Source organism: Trachemys scripta, chromosome 11, assembly GCF_013100865.1.
Source record: "Trachemys scripta elegans isolate TJP31775 chromosome 11, CAS_Tse_1.0, whole genome shotgun sequence".
In the NCBI taxonomy this organism is placed as follows: Eukaryota; Metazoa; Chordata; order Testudines; family Emydidae; genus Trachemys; species Trachemys scripta.
The window spans coordinates 58888536-58914388 of NC_048308.1; the positions used below are offsets into that span (position 1 = coordinate 58888536).

The 25853-nt window shown below is 40.2% G+C and overlaps 1 protein-coding gene across 2 annotated transcripts in view; it reads left to right on the forward strand.

The window, feature by feature from the left end:
- Positions 1 to 25853, forward strand: part of PARD3B (par-3 family cell polarity regulator beta) — a 647317-nt gene that overhangs the window by 199429 nt on the left and 422035 nt on the right. The window contains exon 1 of one of the 2 annotated variants that reach the window (XM_034786263.1): positions 4636 to 4698. The exons of the other annotated variant lie outside the window; for it this stretch is intronic. The gene's annotated coding sequence lies outside the window, so the exon portion shown is untranslated. Of the gene's footprint in view, positions 1 to 4635; positions 4699 to 25853 lie in introns of those variants that run through there. 2 annotated transcript variants of the gene reach the window in all.

Here is a 25853-nt window from a genome sequence, read left to right on the forward strand (position 1 = left end):
AAACTTTATTCTTTGTACTTTTGTACAGACCTGTTACACTCCAACAAAAGAGGTGAAGAAGACATTTAATACAGACTGTATAGCATATGCTGTCGGAGAAGAAATCCCCTCTATAGAAATATTTCAGGATTTTTGCTTATTAATGTATTTATTTAGAAGAAGCAAAATGCACAATTACTCATGGAAAGTAAGTCACCAGTGCAGTATATTTTGGCAAGCTGTAACATATCATCATCATCCAGTTGGTCACTAGGCTACACTGCCACTAGGAAGCATGGGAAAAGGAGGTCATCCAGTATTCCTAATGTTTCCCCCAAAGAAGCTCCCTTGTACATACCTGGCTGCTGGTGCTGTACTGTGGCTAGGATTTGGACCTTGGGCAGTTCCCTTCCCTTGGTTTCTTGCTAGCTATCTGCAAGATAACCTTCCTAATATGAAAGGATATATCTTCATAACCGTAAGGGCTAGAAGCTTAACCTGGGGAGACGGAAAATTTAGGTTCTGCAGAAACTCCTGGGTAAAACCCCTGCTAGCCTTTCTCCATGGGCAAGAGGATTTGTCAAGCCCTATTTTTATGTAAATGTTAATATGTTTGATTGCCTGGTTAGATAATGAATAATTAAACTGTGACAGAATAAAAATGGCTGGATTAAAAGAGAGTTCATGGTTTATGGCCTCAATCTTGCATTGTGATATATGCAGTCACCTTACCATGCCCACGTGGAAACCTAGTAAAGTCTATCTCCCAAATCACGCTGAATTCAGTGGGTCTCTATCTGGGTACTACAGCGCACCTGTATGCTATCAGTTGCAGAATTGTAGCCTAAATAGCAGCTATAAATGATTCAATCCAAGGTACTTTGTTTCTGGAATTGCACAAAACTTTAATTTAGGAGCAGTGAATTGGTAAGACTGGACCAAGTTTGCCATAGTTGTTTAACTAAGTTGGCCAGCATCTGTTGTTTTTGCATACCTATAAGTGTGCATATAGATATAGCCACATAAAGATATTATATTTTAACTTAGTATGTTTTTATATGTGAAATGTTTAGTATCATGCATAAATTACTTTTTTTAATTAATCTGTATCAAGAAGATTCATTTCACATTAATTTTTAAATGTATGTAGGGTTCTTTAAACTGACAGTGACACTCCTGTAGCCCAGTTCTGCTAGATATTTTAAGGTGTAAAGAGATAACAGCCAATTAGTTTTTCCACTAATGGTTATCTTTTTTTCTTTAAACATGTAGGTGTTCTCAAGATTTTCTAAGACTAAAGCTGATCTTTTTAGGATTGGAGGATAATGAAGAATAGAATATTAAAGTTCACTATCGTATATAATATTTTAATGTTAGATAGTGTTGGTGACTTGAAACAATGTACAACAGAAGTACAGAATGGTATATGTCAGGTGAAATACTAACAAATGTTTCACTGTCTTTTCTCCTTTTAGGAGAGGCAGAAGGTAGTGTAATTATCAAGAATCCTGACTAAAGATGAGTGCAATAATACTTTTTATGCAACTTTTTAACAACAATGTTTTCTACTTTGGCCTTTTTTCTTGGTTGTCTGTTTGTGAACAGTGGTTGCATGTGCACAGATGCATCAACTCTGATATTAGCTCAGAGTGATGAGACTTGCCATTGCTAGCTGTCTAGATCTGGAGAAGAATGGTTTTATAGTTAATGCACTGGCTGAGACTCAGGACCTCTGGTTTAGTGACTGGCTTTGCCAAAGACTTCCTGTATGGCTTTGAGCACGTCACTTAATCTGCCTGTACTGGAGTTCCTTTTCTATATAATGGGGATAATAATAATCCTTTTCTCCATCCTTTGTCTGTCTTGTCAGACTTAAACTGGATGGGCAGGGACAGTGTCCCTAGCTTCTGTTTGCCAGAAGCTGGGAATGGGCAACAGGGGATGGATCACTTGATGATTACCCGTTCTGTTCATTCCCCCTGCATTGGCCACTGTCAGAAGCCAGGATACTGGGCTAGATGGATCTGTGGTCTGACCCAGTATGGCCGTTCTTATGTTTTTACGGAAGGTCTTTGGGTCAGCATCAGTCTCTTAGTACATGTTTGTGTTTATAAAGCACCTAACACGGTTGGTCCCGAATCTTGGTTGGCGCTTCTAGTACAAATATCTAATAATAGTAATTAATAATGACATAATATCCTGCCAGTTTTTAAGTGTGGGGACCATTCTTCCAGTGTCTCTGCACCATATGTGAAAGAAGTGAACTCCAAATATTTATGGCCCTCAAGATATCTAGGAAGGGAGGACCATGGTGGATCTGATGTAGTTGAACCAGTACATGAAATACCAAAGCCAAGTCTCTCTGATGTTGACAGCCATTCACAAATGAACTTCTTTGCTTCCATTGTGTGTATTTGCATCCTGATTGTGTAGTCCCATCAGATTCCTTAGGTATGTGTCAGGTTATATTTTATCTTTCAGCAAGATCTTTCTTTGGTTTGGCCTCACTCCTTGCCCCCCACAGGCAGTTACCAGACTTGTTAGTCATTGCAGCATCCCTCTAAACGGACAGAGTCTTCGTGATCCCATGCTCAAACAACACTTCCATTTGGGCAAAATCACGTAGAGAAGCAAACAATGCAGTTGCCACATAAATCCTGATGTTCCAGGCCATGGTCCCCTAGTGGCCAAGAATAGAGTTCTTTGGAACCTTCAAAGACTGACATATCTCTGGTCAGAAGGATGCAGGAAAACTTGCCCTTCCCAGAAGGGGATTTCCATGCTCCAGTCCATTATCAGGCACACTAGGACAGCCACTTCATCAGCATGTCCTTGATCCAGATCCTGCTCTTGTGTCAGGATTTAATCCTATGGACACAGTTCCATTCTTATCCTCTCCAATAGCTCTCTTAGATAGCCCTTCAGTAGACATTTTAATAGCATCTACTGTTTTCTTTATTTGGCTTTTGAGTTCTTCATCTCACAACCTTAACGTTACTTTAATACTAACAGAATATGTCTCTAGTGAGCACAATAACAGTTATAATGCATCCTTGCATTAGCCACTCCTATTAAAGGCTCAATCCAGTGTGGTTTAAAGCAAGACATTATTTGATTTGATTAAATGCAAAAATCTTCTCTTATAAGCTTGCTTGCTTTTTTCCAGTGTGTGTATTGTATAGGCTTTTTATTTACACTGCCAGATTGACAAGATTATAAATGAGAGCTGTGTGTGGAAGCCTCTAATTTTTCATAAGTAAATGAATTAATTTATCATAGCTGTTGTGTTTTATTGCTGTCTCCATGCCAGGCTGGCCAGCTCCTTTATTCCCTTTTACCTTCTAAATACTGAATCCATGTCATTGTGTTTGACAGCTTTCTGATTCCCCTGTCAGATGCAATTTGGCGCTAATCACATTTCCTTTGCTTAGTGTCAGTGCTACAGGCCATGCATAATATTCCTGTATGTCCACTTACTTACTTGCCACAAAGCTGAAATGTCTTGGGCATTAATCTGATAGAGCTGCTACATTGAAATGCAAAAATGATGCTTGAGTAGTAAGATAATGTGGTATGGCAGATGTGCAATAGATAAGTGGGGCTAAACTGGTGATCTTCACCAAGCTCTGGTGCATTTTATTTATCAGTTTTGAATACCTTTTGCAAAATGGAGACTCTAATCAGTACTGGTTCAATAGAGCCACATAATTTATAACAGAATTTCTTCTGTGTGGTCAATGTCTGAAATAATTAATTTTTATTTCCCCTCCCCTCTTTAAGCAGGTTATAGAATTTTTAAAATGTAGGGCAAAGTGTTATAGATTGCTAACTAGTCACTACTAGCTATTTGGTTTTTTTGGGGTTTGGAAATGAATTTTGACTTTAAAATTCAGTATCCTGCATTTAAAATTATTTTTTTCAAGTTTTAAGCTTAGTTCTTGCATTATTTGACAGCTTTCTCTTCACAGCTGTTGTTTTTAAGTGACTGCTGTACTTTAAATATTTAAGTTTTTTATAAATATTGGTAGCATGCAATAGCTAGAGGTAGGTACTGTGGGTGCTCTTAGTCTGTTGAACTCCTGTCAAAGTTAGTTTGCAGCACTTAGCCAAAGCTATGTTTTATATAATATATTTTCTCCAGTATACTATTTACATTTTTGCTTTATGGGTAATTTTTTAATGTCTTTAACACTTCAAAAGGAAATGGACATTCCTATGGGATGTGAAGCAATAGAATCCTTTGAAACTTGGTTCCTTGTGGGGTATATAAAAATTTAGGTAACTACTACTGAAAATGTAAAATTATTTTAATTATGCAATTTCTTTAGTTTCAGCATAATTTACATCTGCCCTGAAATACTGGTGCCTAATATCGTATTTCCTTTTAACAGCAGTGACTCCAAATGATGGGGCAACTCAGTCAGGTTATAGCTGCTTTGTGTGATTACTGAAGATTTTCTCTCTTCTTTCTAAAAATGTATCCTTAATGGTAAAATTGGAGAATGAGGATTTTTTTTTTTTGTGCTTGTGGCTCTGTCACCTAAATTGACTTTTTAAAGATACATATATTTTTTTTACCATGTTTTGCACTTGTCAACTGTGCAGTTAGTTGCTTATTTAAGAAGTTTTCCTCTAATATTTGGTCTTTTTCCTTTTTCCATTCTATGACGAGCCTCAGTGAAAGGATTTATTTCTTTGAGGATCTATACTGCTGCCAAAGTGAGTACTTCAGCAGTATAGTTCATCACATTTAAATCTCCTGTGCATGTCGACTCCTTGCTCGGAAATTCCAGGCTGAAATAGTGCCCGATGGAGAACAACCCAGTCATCCATGAAGAGTAAAACTTGAATAATATGAAGTAAATCTCAAGTTCCCAGTATTTTAATCAAGTGGTAAGGGGATTACACAGCTAGAAGTTCCACAACAGTTCAGTCCCATGCGAAAACTCCCGGAAAGTCTCATAGCAACTCATGAGCAATATTCATGAAAACTGGTGGTTCACGTTGAAATATTCAATTAATCCCATTTGCTGTTTCTTCAGTCTGTGCAGAAATTGCCCTTCAGAACTTGGAACAAAAATGCTTGGATCCTAGACCAGTAAAGTTACAATTAAAGAAAGTGGATTAAAATCTCTAATCCCTATCTGTAGCAGTAGTGTGTATATACACTTTGCTAACCTCTAGCCACTGAGGGTGCGTGACCATTGCAGTTTGTTGCTAACATGTTTAATATGAGCTGTACGTTTTTAATCTACCACAAGTCTAAGACCTGCGTATCTATTCCCAGCAGAACACCAGTTTTAGGAAGCTCACTGTTGTGTCTCAAATTGGCAGGTGAGCAAGCCTTTTCTGTAGTGGGCACTCAGGTCTGGATATCACTCCCGTGTGATTTCTGCCTCAGTCTGTTTCTGCCTACTTGTAAGAGACCCCTTTTAAAACTATGTATTTCTTAGTATAACCCTATGTTTGTTTGTTTGTTTTTGGCATGGGAGTGTGTTCCACACTGAGACTGTAAGATCTGAAAGGGAGTGTTGGTATTTGGGTGAATAAAAGCTGAGATGTGGAAAGAATAGTTGCTGCCCATAATGTTACATGTATTGGTGAAGTGTGGGTCAGTTGAAGAGTTTTTTTTCTTAACAGTTGGGTTGGGTTGAAATTCTTGATAAGATACTGTTTTATGGTTCATGATAGTATTCAGGCAACAATGCTGAGATTATTTCTCTTCGTTAAAAATTTGCTTGGTCCAGCTTCAGGAAGATAAAATGTTCACATTCATGTGTAGTATTGTCATTGTGTTCTTAAGTGTTGCAAAGGGCAAATACGAAAGTCCTGCTTTTTTGCTCATAAAAATTAGTTGCAAAATGTCATGGATCATTAGATTAGCTGAAGCCCCAATTCCAGTGGGAGGAAGGTCAAAGCACTCCAGGCAGTAAAAGCTTTTTAAGAGTCCTCCATCTCAAATCTTACATTTCTGGTGTGAAGGCACGCTTTCTTTGAGATTTCAGTAAGTAGTGTACTTGCAATAATTTCCTAACAATAACTGTTCTCATCATTAGAATTAATAAAAAACATAGCGCTCTGTGCACATATCTGCCTTGGGTAAAATTATCCCTAGCCGTCGATAAATAAAATTTACAAGAAACTAGTGCAGATGAGTAAAGTACTGGATTGCATAGTTACAGAGCCGCAATTAATGTACAGTGGATTTTAATTGATGGGACCCTGCGTTATCGGAGGGGTTTTAAATTAAAGAACTAGAATGTAGGCGTTTTGAAATATTGGTAAATGGAAATAGAGGAGGTTTAACTAATGAAGTGTGGGTTTATTAAACATTTCATCCATTAAGGGAAAAATCTGAGGAATTTCTATAGATGGTCTTCTCTTTGTAGGCTTAAAAAAGTAAAGTATTTAGACAACCTTGCAGGTAGACTATTATTTTTGTTATAGTTTGTATAAAAATTTACACTATTTGTTCTACTAGAAACCTACATTCAGTGGAAAATCAGGAATATTTTTGTTGTTCCTGTTAATTTAATATTTAGTTATATTTATTTGCAATTTATATTTACTTATCTTTTTTTAGATTATTATCAGTAGTGTAGCTACTTAGTTACAAACACACGGATGAGTCCTCATACGTCAGTAGTAGAAAGACTTAAGCTCAATTGTGAATTGTATTATTAGAACCAAATATACTTTTTGTAGAGTTTAATAAAGTGAGCTCAGATTTATAGGACAATACATAGAGCTACAAAATTTGAGTGCTAACACTCTGTCCCCTTCATTGTTTAAGGTAACCATACTCCTGATATATAATAGGTGTTTTTTATTTTATGTATTTGGAGTAAATTTTATCATCCCGAAAGTGTCAGATCGACATAACTGTAGACCAGTCTTCTGTTTGGGAACCCTTTTTAGAGAGATATGTTTCAGCATCCATGCCCATTCAGTTCTTGTTCTTTCTGATGAAACTCCCAGTAGTAGTGGTACATTTTGTAATGTGGATACTTGTCCATGAGAAATTGGACTGAGACTCCCAAATTTTTCGTTTAGGTCATCATCAATCAAGAGACTTCACATCCTTACTAATGTGGATCAGGTTTGGACAAGTGACTTAGATAAGGCTCCTTAGGTACTAACAAATTCATGAACCGGTTATACACCTGGCCCCACTCATGGTCCTGCTCCTCAAGGATAATGTACATTTGTGTTATTTAATGTCAGAAAATTATTAGTAGAAGGGTGACCAGTAGGGTACTGTGCTACAAACTGTTGTTCAGATGCATATGTGTACACTACAGGAAATGCTAATCTATATTCAGTGTCATTTAATAATATCTGGGAGAATCCAGTTTTAAGGAATGTTGTAGACTAAGCAAGATGATCTCTGGAGATCAAAGATGAAATGATATTTCTCTAGAACCCTGGAGAGAGAATAAGAGACTGGCATACATATATAAACTGGGAAGTTAGGTGAATTGAATGTATGCAATGCTGATTAGGAAATCTTGGACTTGCAGGATTGCGTCTGAGAGAGAACATGTAATGAATACTGAAAGGGGTTCAGATACCAGAGAAGAGCCACTCACCTACTAAAAGTTCAACCTTCTTCTAAAAGTAAAGTGTTGTTCTCCCCCAAAATTTCCTATTTGTCCATTCTAAAGAGTGGAATTTTAGATAGCATCTTCCGTGTTGTGTGTACTGGTGAAATTGTTTGATGGTAACTGATTGATTGATTTAGCCTCTTTGTACACAAGATAAGTCTTTAGAATATAATGTTTAGTCTTTTAAAGGCAATCTAGAAAGTACATTTTGTGCTGAAGGATATTTGGTATAACAACCCAGTGTTTTGGAAGAATATCATGATCAGGTTTAAAAAGAATTTAAAGAAAACCTTCTAGAGGTATGGTCATGAAAGCCTCAAAATGGCAATAGTCACCTTTTTGTTGTCATCGTTCACTTAGCCATAGTGTCTGCAATATCTTCATTTTTTGCAAACACGACTTACTATTAGAATTAATGTCTGATGTTGGGTCTGAAGAACGGCTTTGAATGTTAATGCTATTATGCATGCTTTATCTACCCCTTTCTGCTTGCATTTTAATAGGGTTAGCAAGAATTTTTTAGTTTTAATGGCATTTGAGAAGTTCTGTCAAGAGAGTAAATGTGTGGGTATCCCATCAGTGATGCACACTTTTGTGAGAAGCCCAAGTCTCCTCCATTCTCACTTTGCATGCACACACATACATGCACCTGATGCTCTTATTTACTGCAAAAATGGAAGGTGCTGAGATTTGTTAGGATTCTGTCCCAGGACCCTGGTTGGTGACAGCAGCTTTTGTAATGAGCTAGTAGGATGTGTGATAAATTTGAACTTACACTTTCCTCTGCCTCTTTGCTGCTCCAGGAGAGGAGTTCCCACGCTAGCATTTCCCTAGCCTGTAAGGAGGAGAGAGAAAAATGATCTGTTTCTCCATCATTCCTGTAGCCTTTATTTCTGTGACCTCCTCAGTGAGCAACACCAGTGTTTGCCTCTGCTAATGTCCAGATTTTCAATGGTAGCATTGTGAAAATGGCATGATTCTTACAAGTTTCACTGCTGCCCACCTGGTTCTGATAACAGCAGACAAAACTGACTCAACTTCAGAATGCTGCTAATTGGCAGGGCTGTGAGCAGCAGCTGAGTCACTTCGCGTGTCAGTCTGCAGTCTAAGAAAAACACTGTTTCGGTTTTACATTGGATTCCCTTTTGGAGAATTCTTTGTGACCATAAAGGGTAGAACGTGTGGTTTCTTTTTTTTTTTTTTTTTAATAAAAGTTTTTTATTTTTATTTTTTTTTTATTTTGTAGAGATTGATGGTGAATGTCCCCCATGCTTTTGATGTAAGCGTCCCATTCACCATTGTTGAGTGGATTTTTGAAGCCGTCTGCCTCTGTAAATCAGAAATGATCTTATTCTGGAGATTTTACCAAACACCATTATGTATGGCTACTGACTTACTGATGGGAATGTTTGTTACAGATTAGATCTCTCTCTCCCCATCATGTGCACCCACTGAATCAGGAGACTACATCCGCTACTGTGCCCATTTCTTCCATCAACTTGAACATTCATAGATCTCAGTGTACTAGAAGAATGCCAATTTAGAAGACTTTAAAAACAGCGTAGTAACACTGTGATCTTAGTCAGGGACAGGGCAGCATAAATGCCTGATTGTCAAAGATTTCCTGTTGTTTATCCTGCTCCATTTGTATGTATGTATTTATTTTAGGTTATGTTGAAGCCACAGGATCAATTTTACCCCAGTTATAAGTGTATACAGCTCTTGTAGTTAATGGGTCTGCACTGTCTTATGTCAGTGTGACCGGAGTCCCAGGAGAGCCAGCTGAGGTCACTCAATTAGGGTGAACTGCAAAGAATGAGGCAGACAATCCCCAAAGCTGGTGGATATTCCAGTACTTAGATTTACTAAGCCGGCATGAAACAGCTTCTATAATACCTTACTGGTTACCCAGAAGCCAACAACTCGGTTCTCTTAAAGCAACCCAGCCTCAGGCTTCTACCCAGACACCCAAGTCAAATATGATGAGGATTACTGAAAATCTTATTCATCATATAAAAAAGTTCTACCAATCCCAAAGGATCAGACACATTACCTCCCAGGTTAATGAAGATTACAGATCTTACCCAAATGCATGCTTACAGCCAATTCTTATTAACTATCTTTTCTTTTTTAATAAATTTTATTTTAGAGAGCATTGGTTAAAAGATCAGTATACATACAGACATGAGTACAGTTCTTGAGATTCAGATTCATAACAGAGATGGTGAGCTTTGTAGTTGCAAAGAGTTCTTTCAGAAATAGTTCATAGGTTATAGTCCAATGTTTATATTCAGGATGGTCCAGTCAGGACTGGGATCTGTCCTTATGGTTTAGGCTTCCCCTGCATGAAGCCTCAAGCAGATCTGAGATTAAAAAAAGGATTGGGACCAAAAGTCTTTTATACAGTTTCAGGCCCCCTTGTGACAGCTTGGAGTCCTTCGGCAAACAATAGGCACTCATGGGGACTTTGACATGGACCCATTTTCTAAGCATCACTGGTAATTATCCAGACAGAGTAACATAAGGGAATTGCCTGTTTTTCTACCATGCACAGATGATTTGCTGTACATTTCAAAGAGAGATGAATACAGCGATATCCTTTGTGTACAGTTCATTTAAATGTTAAGATGTCCCTTTGGTCTCTGAATTAACAGAATACAGCATAGACGGGGACTGTTTGATTACATTGTTGACCTCTACCAATATATATGTATATTCACAAAAACACAAACATTATCTACCCCTGTGCCTTTAAGGGTTGAATACGAGTCCTTTATCCTGCAGGATGGGATGCTTAACCCTTTCTGGCTATGTGTCACAGTCAGGTTCTTACACCTGGTCTACACTACAAAGTTAGATCAATGTAAGCAGTCTTGCATCAATTAAGTTGTGCATGTGTCTACACTTAAAATTTGTCTCCCACTGATGTAAGCACTCCAATATGCTGACATAGTCATACCGCCAACATAGTCATACCACCTCCATAAGCAGCAGTGAGCCTTGGTTGATCTGTTGAGGTTGATGCAGTGTGAATGTAGACACTGTTACCTGTGTCAGCCCTAATAGTCTTACAACAGCTGTCCCACGATGCCTGATATTGACTGCTCTGGTCACAATTGTGAACTCCATTGCCCAGGGATTATGGCAACTGGAAGGCCTCTCCACCCTTTAAAGCCCCGAGAATTTTTGAAATGCATTTTTTTCCTAATTGTCCACCTACGAGGTCTCCACTGTTGTGCACAACTGCCCAGGTGACCATTCGGGCTACATACCCCCGACATGCTCCAGTTTGTTGTAGACAGGAGATATTGGATCTCCTGGGCCTGTAGGGAGAAGAGGCTGTGCAAGCATAGCTATGGACCAGCTGTAGAAACATGGCCATCTCCAAGCAGATTTCATGGAGGATGCAGGAGAAGATGAGAGGGATCAGCAGCAGTGCCGCGTGAAAGCAAAGGAACTGCGGCAGGCGTACCAGAAAGCCAGGGAGTCCAGTAGTCTATCCAGTGCCGAGCCACAGACCTCTGCTTTTACAAAGAGATGTATGCCATACTTGGCGGGAACACCAGCACCACCCCCATGCACCGCTGTGGATACCTCAGAGAAGCCCAAGTCACTGACCCCTGGTGTGAGGAAGGATGAGGAACATGCGACCGGGGAGAAGGTGGGTGCAGCAATGCCATGAGCCAGAACCTATTTGAGACTCCACTGCAGTCCAGTCAGTCTCAGCAGGCGAGCATAGGCAAGCCTGATGCAGGGACAGCAACCTTGGGTGAGTGTGTATATTTATTTCTCATTCTGGTGGTGGCACCCCCAATGTCGCAGGACACAGCTATTGCCTTTTCGTTAATTTACTCATAGTAGAAGAGAGAGCAGTACAACAAAGAGAGGCAGAGTTATCTGTTTTTCATTCCTGTGTTCAGTTAGGTGGGGAGGGCATGCAGGGTAATTTGTTCATCTACACAGGAATATCGCTTGAATCTTCCTGAGAGAGCTCAGTGAAACTTTCATGGAGGTACTCTGCAATCCTCTCCTGAAGGTTTCTAGGGATGGCAGCCTTATTTCTTCCTCCATGGGAGGACGCTTTCCTATACCAGTTGACGATAACTTGGGCAGGCACCATTGCAGTAACAGCAGCGTGCGGGCCTGGGACGGCTTAGGGACGTCTGTAGCAGCTGTGCTTTCTCTGCCTTTGTTACCCTCAGGAGTGAGAGATCTAAAATCACCACCACCTGTCAAAAATCATGCCATTATTCACTGCTATTGCCCTATACTCATAGTTTCATGCAACTGAGCAATTCCCTCCTCATCCTGGTGGGCTATATTCACCATGGCTGGAGCTGTGAGTGGCACTGTGCAGAAGCACTCTAAAGCAGAAGTTTCAACATGTCATCTGTAAAACATCAGGGGAGCAAGAGAAGGGAGTTCTGAAACTTAACTTCCGCTTTCTGTTGTGACTGTACTGACAACGGTACCTCTGTGCGTTATCTGTAATTGCTGCTGTTGTGGCCTTGAGGGGTTTCTCCTCTCCCCCTCCCCCATTCCTTTCCCCCCACCCATGGAACACCTGAGCCAGATAAGGATGAGAATGGAGATGACTCGGGGTGATGTGTTCAGTGAGATCCTGCCAGCTTGTGCTGCATCAGACCATGAACAGAGGGCCTGGAGGATGAACATTACAGATTTTATGGAGAAGGAAAGAGGCCAAGGAGTCAGAGAAGATGTACCAGGACATAATGGGGCTTCTACGGCAGCAGAAACAGATGCTGCAGACTTGTATACCTACAGGTTCAAAAATCCCAGACTCACCTCTCTATGCAGTGCATGCAGAATTCCAGTATAGTACGTCCCTCCGCCCCTCCCCCTGCCCCCAAGTGGCATCAGGTACTGTCCCTACCACTCCACTCCAGGGGACATGAAAAACAACCACAGTTTCACATTTACATACACATCTGACCTGTGAGAGCCATGGTTGCTGTATGTGTAGCTAAAATGCACATGAATGTTCCTTCTCTTTCTTTAAGCTCTGTTTCATATATTTATTAAGGTTTTAATGTATTTGCTTTTAACTTGCACAGAATTTTTGGAGTGTTTTTGTTGCTCAGTAATACTCTGTTGTTTGGAAATCAATTCCTCTTTAATAGTTCCCCACGTATGCTGCAGAATGGCTGGTGTTATAGAAAGCATCCTCTTAATTGTGACACTTTAACACAACTCATAAGATCAGTGACAAACACAGTGTAATAATCATACATGTACAAGAAGCACCACAAAAGGAATAGGTGCATTGTCACTTTTATTCGTAGATGTGCACCAAGCACCACCCAACTCCAAACTGCCCCCCACGCCCAAAGTGCAGGAGCAGGTAGAGCACAGTATACCACATGTTACTTAATCTCACTGTAAAAAGTCTCCCTGAGCCCCATAACTCCTCATTGAGCTCTTCTGATCGCCCTTATATCTGGCTGTTCAAACACAGCAGACAGCCATTCCACCTCCAACCTGGCAGCAACTTTTCCCTCTTTGTCTCACAGATACTATGCAGGACACACCAGCACCCTTTCAGTCTACCAAAAACACATTCAACTGCCATTCTGCACCTACTGAGATGGTAGTTGAGTCTTTTCTTGGTGCTGTTGAGGTGGCCAGCGTACAGCTTCATGAGCCCAGGGGAGTAAGGGAGATGCTGCATCCTCTTGGATCGCTATTGGCATTTCAACATTGCCAATGGTCATCTGCCGGTTGGGGGAGAGAGGCCCTGCTTGCAGCTTTCTGAAAAGTCCTGTGTTCTTAGAGAGTCCCCAGTGATCCACCAGGGTTTGTATAACTATAGAAATATAGCTCTTTCTGTTGATGTACTCTGGCAAGGTGTCTGGTGCCAAAATAGGGATATGCTTGCTGTCTCTTGCTCCCCCGGAGTTCAGGAACCCCATTGCTGAAAATCCATTATTATGACCTTCACGTTGCTGAGAGTCGCAGTCCTGTGCTTCGGGAAATGATTAAAGGCCCTGCACACTTGCATGACAATGGCTCTCACTGTGGAATTTCGAATTCCAGAATGATTTCCTGCTGACTAGTAGCAATCTGGTGTTGCAAGTTTCCACAATATGATCACCACTCGCTTCGCCACTGTCAGAGCAGTCCTCATTTTGGTGTCCATGCACTGGAGGGCTGGGGTGAACTCGGCACACTGATCCAGGAATGTGACCTTGCACATCTGAAAGTTCTGCAGCTACTGCTCATCATCCCAAACCTGCATTATGATGCAATCTTAACAGTCAGTGCTCGTTTCTCGGTCCCAGGAGTGGCGCTTTACCAGTTGCAGCTGCTTCATAAACGACACCAACAACTTTGAATTAGTTTTCACTGTGTCCCATAGCACTCTGTCCTTTACAAAATCGTGATTTTCTGCACAGCTCTTCTTGTGTCTCTGCAGATACCGGAGTATCATGTGTCTTGTGCTTTCAATGCTTATGACAACAGTGCAGAACTGTGCAGGGTCCATGCTTCTGTCACAGATGGCAGATAGTGACAAGTCCTGTGCAGGTTCATGGGATTTTCAAAATAGGTGCACATATTATAGAGAAGGCATTGTGGGGTGGAGAAAGTTGCATGATGGGAATTTGACCACTTGTTCCCAGTCACCTCTGTGCGACTTGTTTCTGCCCCACCATGCCTTGCCAAAACTTCCCAAAAGACACTGTGCGTGGATGGTTACAAGTTGCACACTGGGACACCTATCATGGTGCATTACACTGTGCATGGAAACAAGCACTCCTGGTGAATATGCGCATTGCTGATGCGAGACACCAAGTATGCATGTGCACAAACCTAACTGCGGTGGCTTTATGCTGATGTAACTTGTGTTGGCAAAAGTTTGTGGTGTAGACATGCCCTTAATGCACTGTTTTGTTAATCATAGAATGTATTTGATAATTTGAAGCCTTTCTACATAATGTGCTGGAATATAGTTTTTAAGATGCACCTCTACCCCGATATAACATGAATTCGGATATAACGCGGTAAAGCAGCGCTCCAGAGGGGTGGGGCTGCGCACTCTGGCAGATCAAAGCAAGTTCCATATAACACAGTTTCACCTATAACACGGTAAGATTTTTTTGACTCCCGAGGACAGCGTTATATTGGGGTACAGGTGTATGTTCTTTTATCCTTTAAAAACATCATTAGTTCTATGGCTGAATCTCTACCACTGTAATATTTTGATCCACTAGAGGTGCTGTATTGCTGACAGAACTATAGTAGGTGAACTTATCATAGTAGGTATCTCCATTGACTTCTTATACTTGGAATAGGAGATAATGTAGTACAATGCACTGTGAAGTAGCAGATCAGTTTTTATTGGTGCCCTCTTGTACTATGATTAAGGCTACGATTTAGTCATGGGTATTTATAGTAAAAGGCATGGAGAGGTCACGGGCAATAAACAAAAAGTCATGGCCAGTGACCTGTCCATGACTTTTACTAAAAATACCCCTAACTAATCTTATGTGCTGGGGAAGGCAGATGCTGCTGCTCTGGGCAGTGGGGGGCGGCCCAAGGCCCCACCACTGCTCCTGGGAGGGGCAGCTGCCTGGGGCTGCCTGAGCAGNAGCCAGGGAGAAAGGGCTGCCCCAGTGCTACCAGCTCCATGGTTTCCCGGGCAGCCCCCAGACCCTGCGCCCCCAGCCGGCGCTTCCCCAGCGCAGCTGAAGCCCGGGAGGGGAAGCGCCCAGCCAGGGGCGCAGGGTCTGGAGGCTGCCCGGCAAACCGTGAAGCCGGTAGCGCTCGGGCTTTGGGCAGCCTCTATGCCTCCGGACCCTGCGCCCCCAGCCGGGCACTTCCCCTCCCGGGCTCCGGCGGCGCAGGGTCCGGAGGCACGGGGGCTGCCCGAAGCCGGTCGCGCTCGGGCAGCCCGGCTCTTAAACAGAGCCAAAGAGTCAGGGAGGAGCAGAGCCATCATTTTCCTGGACATGTTCGTTTTTTTGGCAATTCCCCCCGGACGGGGGTTTGACTGCCGAAAAGCCGGACATGTCCGGGAAAAAGAGGACATATGGTAACCCTAGGTGTTCCGTATGTTCAGTTCACTGGTAAAAGTGTGCATCCAACAGGATTGTTTCCCTTTGTTTTGCTGCCTTCGTAGTTTTAACTGAGGAAGATGTTCTCTAACTTTTTCATGTAGATTTACAGTAAGAATAGTTTTAACCTTTGTTCATACTGGAGATATACAGAATTACAATGCTCTACTTTTTATAACTAAGTGAAACAAAAAATGGGTATGAGTCTGAAGTATTCTGCAAAACACTTGAAGTAAAGGTACTCTGAAACACAGCCTGACATTTAGGGCAATTCAAGAATCTAGGGAAGAAGGGCAATTACAGCACAATTTAAGGAAGAAATTCTAGTGTTATGTTTTGAATCCTGCATTTCATTTGGGATAAAAGTATTCCTAATACAGCAGTCTTCTGAATATTCATTATTCATCATATGTATTCTGTTTGGAAAGGAGATATGCACGCTCTGAATATGAAATGCAAGTGCTATATCACTTGCAGTAAACAGAGGAAGTGGTGCATTCTTGAAGCCCTGCTCATTCACAAATCTAACAGCATGTATGTGTGCATATGCACGTACAATATGTATGCACATGCACACCTCTCTCTAACTTTACATATAGTACTCCATCAGCAGTAGTAGTCTGAATTCACTGTGAATTACAGCAGCTAAAAATATTGTACTTAATATCCTTATGAGTTTTGGGTGTGATGTCAGCGTTCTAGTTGTTTACTAAGAAACTGTGAAATTTAACTATGAAATTATACTGTAGGAAGCTAATGCTAGGGAAGAAAACGGACTGAAATTTGCAGCATGTAGACCATTCTTTTAAGGACTATAATAAGCAAAGCAGCAGTAGGATGTCTGCTACGAACTGATTGCTGAAGTGAGTAATTGTCACTGAAGGGTTTTTTTTTTATTATTGCTAGAGCTGTGACTTTATCTCTGGAAATGTTACTTTTAGTTTCATTGTTTTCACAGTAACGCTGCATTAAGATGTTGAGTCAAAATAGTTTTTCAAGTCTCTCCTTTTGATAGTTTGAGAACTAATATTTCTAAAAATGTAATGTTGAGGATCACAATTCTTCTAAATAAAGTTACTAAACGTTGCATGATTTTGCATTTTATTGATCTTCTCCTAAGAAGAGCATAGCTTGATACAAATCTTCTTTTTCACCCATTCTAGACATATGCATATCTCTTTTTTTTTAATCTTTGCCTTTAGAAAGAAAATAGATTATATATAAACACAAGTCAGCTGTGTGGGTCAGTAATTGAATATGCAGTCAATTATTAATTTATGTGGTAATATGAATCTTATTAACAGACCAATTACTTAAACCAGTTCTGAAGATTTCTGTGCAATTCCTGTTCACTTTTTTCCTCTTATGAATTTCATCTTTCATGAATGTATTCAAGGAATTATTAGAGGGTTTCTTTAGGGTCATGCCTGCCTGAGACAAGGTCACATTTAGTGTGCTCATAAGGGATAAGACTTTAGGGTTATTCCTGGTATGAGACTAGGTCACTCACAGTGCACATAAGACCATAGGAAGTGTTTTCTTGTTTCAAAAGTGTGTATAGTTTTTATAATAGACCAGGAGCCCCCCAGAATATCTTTTAGTGTTGGAGGGCCCTCAAAGATTTGTAACATCATCTTACTATTGGATACAACCTTGTCCACGTCATAATGACTCTCAGTTATGTATAAACTGTTGGAAGCTGGGCAAATGGTACAGACTTGCTAAACCAAACATCAGTAAGACTAATAGTTGTGGCAGCTGTAAATAACTAATGTTTTTCTGCATGAACAGGAATAGTGCTAGAGCTCCGTGATGAGTTGGCAGCATCCCAAGATTTATCAAGTCTGCATGTACTAATGAAAGTTGTCATGCACGTTGTGCTGTACAGATGGTTTTACATTTTCTCCTAGGCTTGGCCAGTTTAAGTATTGTTTGCATTTCTTTTTCTTTGCTTTCTACCTCTCAAGCCTCCTTATCTCCATTTCCACCCCCTTACCCCCACCCCCACACACTAAACCCTGGCATCAGCTAACAAAAAAACACCACCACCAAAATCTTATTTCAGTCAACCTTGAAAATAAAATTAACATCTATATTACATACCAAGGACGACAAATGTGGCTTAAGGACAGACCATATTGTCACACCTGGTGTATACTTGAAGATTCATATGGTGCAGGGGGGAGAGAATAGACTGCTAGAAGTTCCTCCAGGCCACGTCAGTCCCTCTTTATTTTAATAGCATCTAGCTTCTATTTAAAGAGATTTTTGCTCTGGTTTTATGAAAATAACCAACCAAAATTAATGACTTTTACAAAAATGGGGTTGGAATCTGTAAAGGAAATTAAACAGTAAAATTATAAAAGCTTAATTGATTAGTTTACAGAGAAGCATGGCAATTTTTTGCTGTTCTATATCATAAATATTTTATGAACTAAGAAGGCCAAGTAAATAGCTGTGTAAAACCTGCACAGGCTTGGAGGAAGCAAAGAGAGAGGGTCATATGTAGGATGAAAAAACGGGTATTTCAGTTACAGAAAAATAACTAGCACTGTACATAAGGCCAAATTTGGATTTGATATGCAGATTTACTATATCTGAGAGCAACCAGGTGCTTACAGTTAGCTTGCTGTGGTTTGAAAAATCAGAACACATGCTGTAAAAGGCACATACAGTTCATATTCTCTCTCTGATGTATTAAATGGAATTATGCTCTGTCCAAATACCATTCAGTCCACTTCCTTTAGAATGTTCACTTTTGTGTTTCTACTACTTTGAAATTCTTTAGAGAATTGAGAGTTGGCAATCCCAATAAAGATATAGTGATGTATCTCAGACATCATAGTGCAATAAAAGTTGCATATTTTATGGCAACCATTTGACAATCATACGTATTATATCTAATAAAGATCTTACAATCTGATTTTTATGGTGTATCTCAGTGTGACTTTAAAAGGTGTTCTCCAAAACCAGCCAGTCGTCTATAAAGTCCTTATATGTGACAGTAATCAGTTTGAAGGTAAATCAGAAAGCAAACAATCCATCTTGAATTTAATAATGTTTCCTCTGTTTGTTTTTACTGGGACAGATGAAAAATGAAAACAAAGGGCATTTCTTATCGAGCAAAACTCAGAAGCAGTATCACATGAAAACATAATGAGTATGACAGCCTACAAATAACATTGAATGTGAATTTTCTTACACAAGAAAGGAAAAAGGTTCTTTGGGATATTTACTTCAATCAACACTAATAAGTCTTGCTTTATGTATTTTATGCATCTGCCATCATAATTATAAATCCTTGACATTTTAGCATGAGCATTTATATATGTCAGGAAAGCAGCCTACAGTCAGCCTTAAAGGAATGGCTGTATTGTTATTATAGATCTGCATAACTGTATTAAAATACTTGCTAAGTGGCTTAAGAAAATTATAATTCAGTCACGCGTGAAGAGTTCATCAGCTAAATTTTGCCCCAAATCTCAGTGTTAACTACTCAATCTACTGTCACCCATGCTAACCACAGCCAGAATTGGACTGAAATGAATAAATGCAGTCTCATCAATCAATTAGATATGCACACCTGGCACATAAATACGATGGGTCAGAAGATGAAAATTTTTTGGCCAGATTTGAAGCGAAATTGCTCAGATGATTTGAGAGATGAGAATTAGAAACATTGAGTATTTTGCCTGTTTTACAAATTAACACTTTATCACATTGTGACAAACTTTAAACTTGGTTTGTTGAGAAGATTTGAAGATTCTGCAACACACTGCCTTTGCCATTTTCAAAAAATGGTGGTATGTATTTAGGAAGTTAATGGGATTAATTATAAATGTCAGAGTGTACTGTCAATACATGAAGCCCACCAATGTTCCACAGATCCTGTATGTAACTAAGATGTCCACAAACACGAGGACAAGGGTGATCCAGTGGATATAGTGTAATTGGACTTTCAGAAAGTCATTGACAAGGTCCCTCACCGAATGCTTTTAAGCAAAGTAGGTAGTCATGAGATGAGAGAAGGTCCTCTTGAGGATCAGTGACTGACTGAAATATAGGAAACAAAGTGTAGCCAGGTAAATAGAGGGGTCTCCCAAGGATTTGTACTGGGACCAGTGCAGTTCAACATAGTCATAAATGATCTGGAAAGAGGGGTAAACAGTGAGGTGGCAAAGTTTGCTGATGATGCAAAATTAGTCAAGATACTTAAATCCAAAGCAGACAGCAAAGAGTCTTAAAGGAATTTCACAAAACTGGGTAACTGGGCAACAAAATGACAGATGAAATTCAGTGTTGGTAAATGCAAAGTAATGCCCAGTGGAAAAAATAATCCACATTATATATACAAAATGATGGGGTCTAAATTAGCTGTTACCATTCATGAAACAGCTCTTGAAATCATTGTGGATAGTTCTCTGAAAACATCTGCTCAGTGTGTTGTGGCAGTCAAAAAAGCTAGCAGAATGTTAAGAACCATTAGGAAAGTGATAGATAAGACAGAAAAAAGTGTAATGCCACTGTATACGTCCATGGTATGCCCACGTCTTGAATACTATGTTGCAGTTCTGGTTGCCCCATCTCAAAAAAGATATATTGGAACTGGAAAAAGTACAGAGAAGGTGAACAAAAATAATTAGAGGTATGGAACAGCTTCCACATGAGAGATTAAAAAAAACTGGGACTGTCCAGCTTGGACAAGAGACGACAAAGAAAGAATATGGGAGAAATCTTAAAATCATGAATGGTATGGAAAAAATGAATAAGGAGGTGTTATTTACCCCTACAAATAACATATGAACCAGGAGTCACTAAATGAAATTAATAGGTTTAAAACAAACAAAGAATTCCTTCACACAATGTACAGTTAACCTGTGGAACTTATTGCCAGAGGATGTAATGGCCAAAAGTATAACTGAGTTAAAAATAGAATTAGCTAAGTTAATGGAGGATAGAGCCATCAATGGCTATTTGTTTAGATGGTCAGGGACACAATCCTGTGTTCCTGAACTTCTGAGTGCCAGAAGCTGGGACTGGACGACAAGTGATGGATCACTCAATAAATTTCCTTTTTCTTTTCACTTTCTCTGAAGTATCTGGCACTGGCTGGGTTAGATAGACCATTGGTCTGACCCAGTGTGGCCAATTTTACGTTATGTTCAAACTTGCAAAGGATCTGATGGATTGGCAACTTGGCCAAACAAATGCGTATCAGACTTCAGCAGAATTGCTAAGCCTCCGAAAGGGTGTAGCAGGCACTGGAAACATAAATACACTACATGGAGCATCCTAATCACTGCAGAACTCTTGAGGTCTTTAGAGTCTGATACAGAGGTTCTGAATGAAATTCAGAATTTAAGAAATTTTCAGGTGCTCCTTGGAAGATACTTTGGTGCAGATATAACAAGAAGGCAAAGAAGTTATGATGAGTAACATGGCTTTCACCTAAAAGAGGGTGTAAATCTGTTTACATACTTGGATGTAACTGAATGCTTCCATATGGCATGCATTTTTGTGTTTTACCTAGGCAGCTTTCACAAAAAGCTAAAGACATTGCAAAAGAAAACATCATTAAACAAGATTTAACATTGCAAATACATGTCAATAACTTAGGGTAAAATATCTTAACTCTAAAGAAAGACGTTAAAAAGCCAGGAAAGTTTAAATTTAAAAATTAAATAAAAATGATGTGTGATCACTGAAGCCATGATATATTCTAGATCTGCAAACTTTCTTGTAGTGGACAGGTTCCTTACTGGTGCAGTTACATGATAGCTTGACTATCAGGCTGTGTCTAAGGTCTCAGCCGAGCCATTTATGATTCTATCACCTTTTCTTGACACTAGGCACACCTGAGCCACAATGTCTTGGTACTTCCCAGATGCCTTATTTCATAAGATGGGGAAGAACATGTCCTCCAGGGAGTTTCCTTTTTATCTTCCTGCAATCTGCAGTAGTAGATCTAGAAGGTAGAAAGGGTTTTTCTCCTTGATCTCCATTCCCAGATTTGTGATCTTGGTAGGAGATGTGGCACCGTGTAGAAGTACTGGAGCTAAGAGCTATTTATCTAACCAGCAAGGCTTTCTCCTCTTCATAAAATCCAAATCTATGTAAATTGTGAAGGAATGCACTACACAGACCACCAAAGGGGTTCGTTCTAGCCAGCTGAGTCGAGAAATTTCTTAATAAATTCAGTATCCTCATTGATCAGGTTAAGATTTTGCCACGGTTATTTTTAGTAAAAGTCATGGACAGGTCGCGGACAATAAACAAAAATTCACGGAAGCCCATGATCTGTCTGTGAATTTTACTAAAAATAATGGGAGGGAGGGCGGGTTTGACATGGGGGCTGACTGAAGCCCGAGTCCCGCCACGGGGGGGGGGGGGGGGCGGGGGGGTGGGGGGGGGGTGGAGTTTGGGGAGAAGGACCCTGAGCCTTGTTGGGGGGGGGGGGACGGCATCTAGCACCCGTCGCAGCCCCAGCCGCTCAGAGCTCTGGTGCCCCTGTCACAGTTCCAGGGGCTCAGAGCTCAGGCCTCCACTATCCACAGCAGCTGACTGCTCCAGGATCCTTGTGTTACCTCGGACCTCCAGCATTCCTGCCATCCGCGGTGGCTTACAGCTCCGTGGCTTCCACCACGTGCACTGCCTTGGAGCTCTAAGGCCTACTACTATCCTTGACGGCTGACAGGTGCACATCCCTGCGCTGCACCAGGCTGAAGTAGAAAATGTCACGTATGTCACAGAATCCATTACTTCGGTGACCTCCATGACACAATCTTATCCTTATTTACAACAAAGTTCTCTGACTGTGAAAAGTATGACACCTGCCTCCTTAAATGTAAATGAGGCTAAAGGACAAACCGATATTGTAGTGGTCTGAAAGAGATGGAGATACCAGGTATCTTACATAGTTAGGAAGGAGATGCAGGCAGGATCACCTGTTCAGTAAGAATGCAACTTATATCGCAATAAAGCTCTAAAAAGTCAAGAATGGCTTTATAGAAATACAGTACAAAGAACAATCTGACCAGTGTTTAAATGGAAGACTATTAGTTTTATAAACAAAAAAAATTACAATATCTGAGTTTATGCTAGAAGGGGACACCCTTAGGATGAGACAAATGAACCTATTCTTCAGTATTTGCAGTACATCCCAAGAATAACAATGCCAAGTTTAGTCCTCATTTCTGTAGCTCTCACAGCAAAATACTATCCCAAGCAGCTTTAGGTATATACTGAGCAACTCTGTCATAGATAAGGTTATTTCAAAGTGAGGAAAGACTCTCTATCTGCAGCAGTGGTTGTAATAGAAAAATAACTAAATGTCTCTTGGCAGAAATCCAAAAAGGTGGGTTTTTTGGGTCTCTTTTGGGTGGGTTTGTTTTTGTTTTTTGTTTTTTAAACTATCCGAAGTATAATAATCTAGAACAGTCAAGGAGGATCTTATCAGATCCACTCACTCAGATGCTGCATAGATGAAGAATCTGTTTCAATTCATGGAGTATGTTTGACTGATCAAAGACACCGCCTTTTTAATAGGATCTTTTAGACCTCAGAATAACACTCAGAATCAAGAATCCCAGAAATCTGGAATCAAGATGCCAAATATAGTCTGCTGGGTCTCCTTCCCCTGAAATGAGCCTCCCCCCATCATTTCAAAGGCTGGAGACCCAGCAGTTTGCAAAGCAAAAATTTATGGCAGTTAATATCTTACCCATGATATTGAATGACAGAATCACCAATCTTTAATGATGTCATGGAGGTCACAGAATCTGTGACTTTCAGAGACCTTCGTGACATTTTCTGCTTCAGTGCAGGGGCAGAGTGGGCAGCGGGGGGGAGGGGGGAACCCCAGAGCTCCGAGCCGCGGCGGGAGGGACCCCAGAGCCATCAGCTGCCAATTAAGGGTGGCGGGGGGTGGGGGGCCTGGAGCTCTCTGCTGCTGCAGGCAGTGGTGGGCCCTGGAGCTCCAAGGTACCATGGGCAGTGGGGGCCATAGAGCAGTCAGCCACGGCGGGTGGTGGGGACCTTCGAGGGGGCCCTGGAGCTGTCAGCTGCTGTGGGCAGGGGGCCCAGAGTTCTGAGCCACAGGGGCTGTGGTGGGGTCCTCGGAGCACTGAGCCACTGGATGCCCACCCTCCTGCTGCTGGGCTTGGGCTTCAGACCCTTCCCCACCCCTCGTTATATCCTTGGAATACTCCGGGAAGTGGAAGGGGTAAGTGGCCCCAATGGACACTGCAGTTCAGAATGTTCTGGAAATTCACAGTGTAGGCGCCCTGATCCCACAAGTATTAATATACAGAACATCATCTTGAAGAAGTCCGGTTACAGTTAAGTAACCTTCATTTATTTTTGTGAAGTAGGAAAGTGACAAAGTTGTATGAGACTGTACTAAACCTCAGCTTTTACTTCCATCATTTCTACGTAGGTCACAGAGTTCAATGGCAAGCCCATTGAACCATTCCTTTACTATGTACCCACAATTTTTTGTTGAAACATGAGTGATTCTTGACTGAAAATTCTTTGGTGAATTAGGAAATGTGTTTATTATGAGGCTTAAGATGTTGAGAAATACTGTTCATGAAGGAGCCCTGTCAAGCAGGAATTGGAAATTTATAGTTTGTTTAAAAATTAAGGTTTTTTAAACACTTTTTTTCCTGCAGTGTTTGCAGTCACAAGCCTGTATCATCAGAACTGAAACAAAGCTGATTGTAAATAAAGCAGGACCCTGTCTAGTCTGCGTTCACAGTCCAAACTGAGTGAAGGGCATTTAAAAAACCCAAACCAAACTATGACTGGTGAAAACTATTTGAGGGGGGGAGAGGAGGTTGTTATCAAAGGCACAAAGTGCAGTTAGTCACCCATCTCCAACTGAAAGTTAATGGAAGTTGGTCACCTAACTCCTATTTGTGACTGAAAAGTATCCCCCTGCTTCTTAAAAAATCCTTCCTTTTTAATCTTCTAATGTGTTATTAACATAGGTAAAAACATTTACTTTTTAAATGATTTTTAACCTGTCAGTACTTGAAAGCTGATGAATTTAATTGCATGCAAGTTTTGTTATTTTCCTTTGAGGTTTACACCAAAGTGGCACTATGTAGATGAAGAATGTTTTGGGTTGGAGAGGAAATAGAAGTATCTCTTTAGTTCCACTTATGTTGGCTGAAATTAGTGAAGTCATATTTTTATGCCTGTTTTTGTACCCATGAAGACTCTTATTTAAAAAAAAAAAGATTAACAACACTAATCTAGTTGTCAAAAGCATTTTTTTAAAAAGAGAAATCATTTATGAAGTCTTTGTTTAAAACGGTATACAAAAAGCCAGTTGCTGTTGAGGTACAGATAGACAAATGCTTTCAAATAAGTCTACAACGTTCCACCATTCATTCAAAGGTGATAATTTGTTTTTCTCTCCTTGTGAAATTGTGAAACTTCACGGTATTATTTAGATTTAATTGTGCTTGGTTAAAACTTGAAACTAATCAGATTTTTCATTGGAACATATTATGTAGTTTGCTTCTTTTTATATTGTTGCATGCTAATAAATACAGTGTATATGATTAAACAATGTACTGTATATGTATGTATATGTTTATATATGCATGCACACTCTGGAAGTGGGGAGAACATGCAGTTGCTAAAGGTTATTAAGGTAGAATGTAGCCAGTTTTGAAAAGACTGATAGCCCTTGGAAAACATGCCATTTCTTATGGGGAGAAGGGATGAGGGAACATTTTATCTTTGGGTGACTCTTAAATGAAACATTCCATCAATTTTCTGCATCTTAGTGGGCCACTGATTCCCTCAGGTGCAACACTTTACTGATTTGTATTCAGTCCCTCTCATTCAATAGCATTATTTTCCTCCTATTGTCGTTTACCCTTCTTCTCGTATATGAGATTATATCTGTGTTTGCTGAATGCATGTTTGTAGCTCTGTGTTCGGGTATATTCTCTAAACTTGTACACACATTTTTTCTGTAAATCATGTAATTGGAATAATTATAAAATGTTGATCGTTTTAGTACCTCTTGATATGCCTTTAACATAGGACACCCTTACAAAATCAAAATTTGACTTTACTAAATTGCTTTACAATAAGCTTTCCACATTTACTGGCAACTGTAGTGGTAATAAAATATCTGTTCCATGTTGCTACCTTATGGTGGGTTTTTGCATACTTAAAATCCTTT